Source organism: Triticum dicoccoides, chromosome 5A (assembly GCF_002162155.2).
Source record: "Triticum dicoccoides isolate Atlit2015 ecotype Zavitan chromosome 5A, WEW_v2.0, whole genome shotgun sequence".
NCBI lineage: Eukaryota > Viridiplantae > Streptophyta > Magnoliopsida > Poales > Poaceae > Triticum > Triticum dicoccoides.
The window spans coordinates 570,099,412-570,105,770 of record NC_041388.1 but is presented as its reverse complement, the minus strand read 5'-3'; the positions used below and the strand labels follow the sequence as shown (position 1 = coordinate 570,105,770).

Sequence of the window (6,359 nt, the reverse complement as noted above, 5' to 3'; positions counted from 1 at the left end):
AAATTACTCGTTTTAGAAATGAATGGTTCTAGAACTAAAATATATCTAAATACATTCATACATGCAACAAGTAATTCGGAACGGAGGGAGTAGTACGTTAGCTAGCTATATATACCTACATAGCAGCAGCCGATCGATCACACAAGTGTATATCGCCACACCACCAAGCTCGTACCTTACCTCCTCCTCATACATACTCACAAGTGCATAGCCATGGCCAGCTTGTCAGCGTTGCAGTTCACGGTGAGGAGGAAGCCGGCGGTGTTGGTGCCACCGGCGGCCCCGATCGACACCACGGGAGCTGAAGCGGCTCTCCGACATCGACGACCAGGAGGGGCTCCGCTTCCAGCTTCCCCTCATCCACTTCTTCCAGCGCCACGACAGCAGGGACGACGACCCTGCGCTTGTGATACAGGGCGCCATCGCGGGGGCGCTCGTGCACTACTACCCGTTCGCGCGGGGCGGCTGAGGGAGCTCGAGGGCCGCAAGCTCGCCGTCGACTGCACCGGCGAGGGCGTGCTGTTCGTCGAGGCTGACGCCGACATCCGCCTAGACCAGTTTGACGTGGCCCTGGGGCCGTCCTTCCCGTGCCTCGAGGAGCTCCTCTTCGACGTCCCCGGCTCCTCCGGCATCCTCGACTCCCCGCTCCTCCTTTTCCAGGTAGGAGTATATGTTTCTTCGTCGCTAAATCTCAGGTCACAGGTGACTGAAAAATCTGTTGAGACTTACTGGAATGAGCGAACAGCACAAAAGACATGTGCATATATACATTCGATTAAAAAAAACCTAGAACATCCACCATTCGCGTTGGTATTAAGTGGACTGACACTATTTTCTATAACGACAGAGACTTTAAAAAAAACCAGCTAAAACGTACACTATTGAGCCTTGTGCATGCATGCAGGTGACACGGCTCGCGTGCGGAGGCTTCGTCATGGCTGTGAGGATACAACACACGATGGCAGACGGGGCAGGGATAGTGCAGCTCCTGGGTGCCATTGCGGAGTTGGCTCGTGGTGCGCCGGAGCCGACGGTGTGGCCGGTGTGGGCGCGCGAACTGCTGCGGGCACCGCCGCTCGACGATGATGTACTACTCCCACTGCGCTTCGCGCACCGTGAGTACGACGAGGTGATGGACATGAACGGCGCCATCGTCCCTTTCGACTTCATGGTGCACCGCTCCTTCATTGGGCGGTGGGAGATCTCCGCCATCCGTTCCCACCTCCCGCCGGCTCTCCGTCGCGGTGCTACCAACTTCGAGGTCCTCACCGGGTGCCTGTGGAGGTGCCGCACGGTGGCTCTAGCCCCCCGACGAGGAGATGAGGATGATCTGCATCATCAACATCCGTGGCAGAAACAACACTATCGTCCCCGCCGGCTACTATGGCAACGCCTTCGCTTTCCCGGTCGCCATCTCCACCGCCGGCGACTTGCTCGCCAACCCTGTGAGCTACGCCGTGGAGCTGGTGATGAAGGCGAAGCGGGAGGTGGACGTGGAGTACATCCGCTCCGTGGCGGCGCTCATGGCACGACGCGGGCGGCCGCGCTTCGCGGTGGCGCGCGCCTACCTTGTGTCGGACATGACCAAGGTCGGAATCCGTGACCTCGACTTCGGGTGCGGCAAGCCGGTGTATGCCGGGCCTGCGAAGGGCGGAGTTGGCGCCAGGCCCGAGCCCAGGGGTGTGCGGCCGGTGGGGCCTCACAGGGCCTCCAGGTGGCAGGGGCCCCTAAATTAGAAGCACATCAGCAGCTAGGCCTAGTCGAACCAGCAGGCCGAAAGGCCCTGATAGCGTCGCACGCGTATGTCGCTAATCCATGGCCTATGAGAATACCATCGTTCGCACTAACCCTAACGACGCCGTAGCTGGTCGACGGATGCAACCTGACGACCGCAACAGAGGAACGGCGGCCGCCGGCGTCGGCAGCGCCCGCAACGCTAGCAGCAACAACCAGCAGGTAAATAGTGCAGGCACATGGCTGTGTTCCGGCGATGCGCTAAATCCACTTAACCAAATTAACTAAGGAAAACGTTCATTTTAAACCGGCTGATCACAGCGCGGGCATCATCCGCCTTGCCCTGTTGCCACGTGGCTGTGGTTCCGGCTGATTCCGGGGCAAGCGTTCCCACAGCTGCATCATGCGCGTGCGTAGCTAATTTAGTCCCGATGCTTCACGTACTGTACTACTTTTAGTTTTTTCATTCATTTGCTTCATGCACTTGTCTATTGGCCCACCGTTGCTGCTACTTTTGCCTTGCACTGCTAGCCGTCGTTCACATGACGCGCTGATGCTCACCATGCTGTCGCACGTGTTTCTTCAGTCCACTCGGAATGAATTTTTCTTGATGCGTTTGCTGTGGCCAAATGGACATTTGTTGCATAGGAAGGTTACAAGGTACTCCCTCCGTTCCTAAATATTTGTCTTTCTAAACATTTTTAAATGACTATTACATACGGATGTATGTAGACATGTTTTAGAGTGTAGATTCACTCATTTTGCTCCGTATGTAGTCACTTGTTGAAATGTCTAGAAAGACAAGTATTTAGGAACGGAGGGAGTAGATCGATTGCAAAGCCAACAGTGCGATACGGCAACACCAACGAGCTACTGCAAGATCGATGTGCGACACTGCTAGCCGATGTTTGTCGCATGTGGCAACATGCTGCACATGAATGTTGTGGTTGGAGGGCTATGCTAACGGTGATGGCGGCGAACGACAACAGTGCTAATGTTTGTGGTGTTGCAGATGCAAATCGGCTGAAGAGGGTATGTTGTGGTGGCAACATGGCTCGTGTTGCAAAGGTCCGACTACAAAACATTCGAGCGCAACACATGTCATATTGTAAACCCTCAAGCGTAACATGGATCATGTGGCAAAGCACTCGTCATGCAAAACCTCCAAGCGCAAGGACCCGCGTTGCAAACCTCCGAGCACAACATGCGCGACCGAGCGGCACATGACTCATGTTGCAAACCTTCGAGCGCAACATGACCCATCTTGCAAACCTCATCAATGACTGAGCGCAACATGAACCATGTTACAAACCTTCGAGCACAACATGATCCATGCTGCAAACCTCATTAGTTACCGAGCGTAACATGACCCATGTTGCAAACCCCATCAGTGATCGAGCGCAACATGACCCATGTTGCAAACCTTGTCGTCTGGATCAGACGACTATCCTACTGTGGATCCAACGGGTCGTGACCCGGCTGATCTTTTCAAAAGATCAAATGTATGACGCGTCAAAACAAGTCGCGCGACGTTGCATGACCGGTTGGGTCCGCAATAGGGGGTGTTCAATGTTTGCAAGCCGGGTGTACGATGATGCAAGGTCAGTGACTTCCACTGCAAGTTTCTCGGCCTTTTTATTTTTTTTTGTTGCAAAGCAGAAGCACCATGTTGCAAAGCTAGTCGCACAATGTTGGAGTAGTCGACATCGTTTCTGGTGTTGCAGCCATTACGGGAGTGTTGTCGGTGCTTCGGGAGCTTCACCCGGTGTGCCGGTGCTTCAGGAGCATCGTCGATGTTGTGGCCACTAAGGTCATGTTGCACGTGTTGTGGCTAATGCACATGCACCGACTAATGTTGTTACGACGACGGTCGAAGGTGTTGTGATGTTGTTGCGAAGCGGAACTGGTGGGGTATGGAGGGGGTGTTTCGACAAAGCTGCTAGTTGGAAGGGGTACGCATGAGGCGAAGGCAATGTTGGGACCGCCGTTGCGTCCGATTGGCTACACGCCAGGATTTTTTGGAACCTAATAATGCCTAGGATGCACCATATTTTTTTAAAAAAAACATAGCATTAGAAATTGTTGCAAAGATCAACAGGCTAATTTAGCTTGTCGCGAGCACAAGCAGCTAGCTACAGTTTGTGCTTTGTTTGCTGATGTCGTATGTACGGCAAGAAAAAAGTACCAGTAGCTAGTCACAAGATGCGCCGCTGTACAACTCGTGCGTCCAGTGATGTAAGGTGTGAACACAGTTTCTTACTACTGCCAGGGCCGCCACGTTAGGTGTGAACGCACAGGCTCTCACGCAAATAAAAAACTGGGCGACTAATCAGACGGCCGATATACTTCTAATCCAAGGCCTCGGGAGGCGGTTTATTTCGCGTTGGCATCTACCGGCCGATCCGTAGCACTAGCCATTAACTAATCAACGTCATTGCATCCTTCAGAACAGCTGCTATCTCGCTTGTTGTTACTTTCCCTCTTCTGCTGGATGAAGCGAGATGGACTGAAGGAGAGAGGAGGGACAGTTTGACCAGGTCAAGTTTGACGTCCATGAGTTCATCGGTCCCAGTTTTTTACAAATAGTTTGCTGGTAATTGTTGGATGGTGTAGAAGTCATGTGTTTCAAGATCCAAGTTATGTCCTTGAAAAATCTATCTAAAATATATGAATCTGGTAACAAGAAATATAAGATTTTTTAGAAAAATTTAGAGGATTTAATTCAACATCATAAAGGACTTATCGGTAACTTGAATATACAATAGGTTTGTTTTTATAAGTAGGCCTCGGTTTAGTGTTTGGCACAGGGCCTCGAATTCTGCCGGCTCGGCCCTGGTTGGCGCCATCCCAGGCGTCGCCAGCTTCTTCATCGCTGTGAGGGATGACATGGGCGAGGAGGGCATCACGGTGCCGGTTTGCATGCCTGGCCCCACCATGGACAAGTTCGTCGAGGAGATGGGCAAGCTCACGCAGCCCACACTGGGCGACTCATTTCAGATATGGTCAGATCTGCAATCTGAGCAAAATCGCTAGCCGCCATCATGGTTTTGATTAACCATCGAAATGTTGGCTTGGAGTATTTGAAGTCTCGATCCCCCACATACGTCCACGTTTATCTGTTCACAATATAATATGTGCATTAATTTTTCAATCGGGTGTGGGCTTTATGGTTATTATGCTTTCTCCAGCCATTTAGTCACAGTTGTTTGGTTTGATCATGTCTGTTGAGAATATGCAATGCATACCTGAAAGGTACGAGAAATATTGAGAAAGTCGTTGGAAGCTTCTATACGACTTTGGAGCTTTATCTGATAATGAGCAAGGTTTGAGGAGAAGGCTCTAATGGAATCAAGGATGACCATGTATAGCAGAATATTTGGAGAGAACTCTATAATTATGGAAAGTTTTAGAGCAAGATATTTAGTTATACAGAAAATTATTTAGAGACTACTGCCATTAATGTTGTAGAAAAAAATCTTTAGATAGGTAGCATGGCATATTTTAATGTGTGCTAGTGTAAGCCCTACCTGTATCCCTGTAGATCCGCCTATGGTGTATGTTCGTACGGGCTTGCTAAAACTTAGCCGACTGAGATTTACCAAGTCCTAGTCGACCTTGGAGCATTTTGTGCCATCGTTTACAACATTTCTTCCTAGCGGTTGCAGCATCTGTCTTGCTAGTTGTAGCATGTCATCCGTCATCGATTGTAGCATGTCATCTCACTGCTCACAACATCCTCTAGTGACGTTTGTAGCATTTTAGTCAGAACAGTTGTAGCATATGTTGTCGTTGCTTGCAGAATCGTCGCAACATTTTTCATCACCATTTGCAACATCCAACCATGCAGATCGTAGCACCAAAATTGCGGTGATGTCACTTGGCTGAGACTCCGTTAAGTCTCAGTCGACTGAGCTCTAGACACACACATGTTTGTATGGACATGTGTTCCCTCTTCAACACTGGAGGTTTGCTTTACCCGCATGGCATTTTGGTTCGGCGATACTCCTGGCCTGGTGTAGCTAGGTAGCTTGCTTTGTATGGTGTGCGGACTAGTTTTAAAACCGAGCAAATTGTATTTTATCTATGCGGAGTAAAGGATCGCTGTGCCCTTGAAAGAAAACTCCGGAAAAAAATCAGAAGAAGCTTGCACGAATTGTATAGGAATGCACCTCTCTTGTTTTTTTTAAGTACACTAGTTAAGAGTCTGTATGTTACAATGGTGGCACAAATGTTCTAGTAGGTCAGTCCATGACAGCGCGCCCGTTATTTATATATTGCAAGCAATCACTGTGATTTATTTGTCATTTTTACAACATGAAAGAAATTTATTCCCTCAAAAAAAGGGTTACAAGAGGCAGGAAGTTTCTCAATACACGGTGGTCCCCTATGTAGACATATAGCAGTGCTACGTTCAATGTGACCGTACGACACCAATTGATCTACTACCCTATTTTGTTCATATTTTAAACTTCATTGGAATAAATTCTCTTTTCCATCAAGTACTTAATCTCGGCAACGAGATGACCATATAGTGAACGTGTCAAGCCTCCCCAAGAGAGTGTTGCCAACGCCTCTAAGGAGTCCGACTGGACAATAATTGGAGCTTCAGTATATTGTATTGCCAA

General features: G+C 49.7%; 1 pseudogene; it reads left to right on the top strand.

Moving 5' to 3' along the window:
* Window positions 1–213: 213 nt before the first annotated feature.
* LOC119300015 lies at window positions 214–4,767 on the top strand (annotated as a pseudogene).
* Window positions 4,768–6,359: the final 1,592 nt, after the last annotated feature.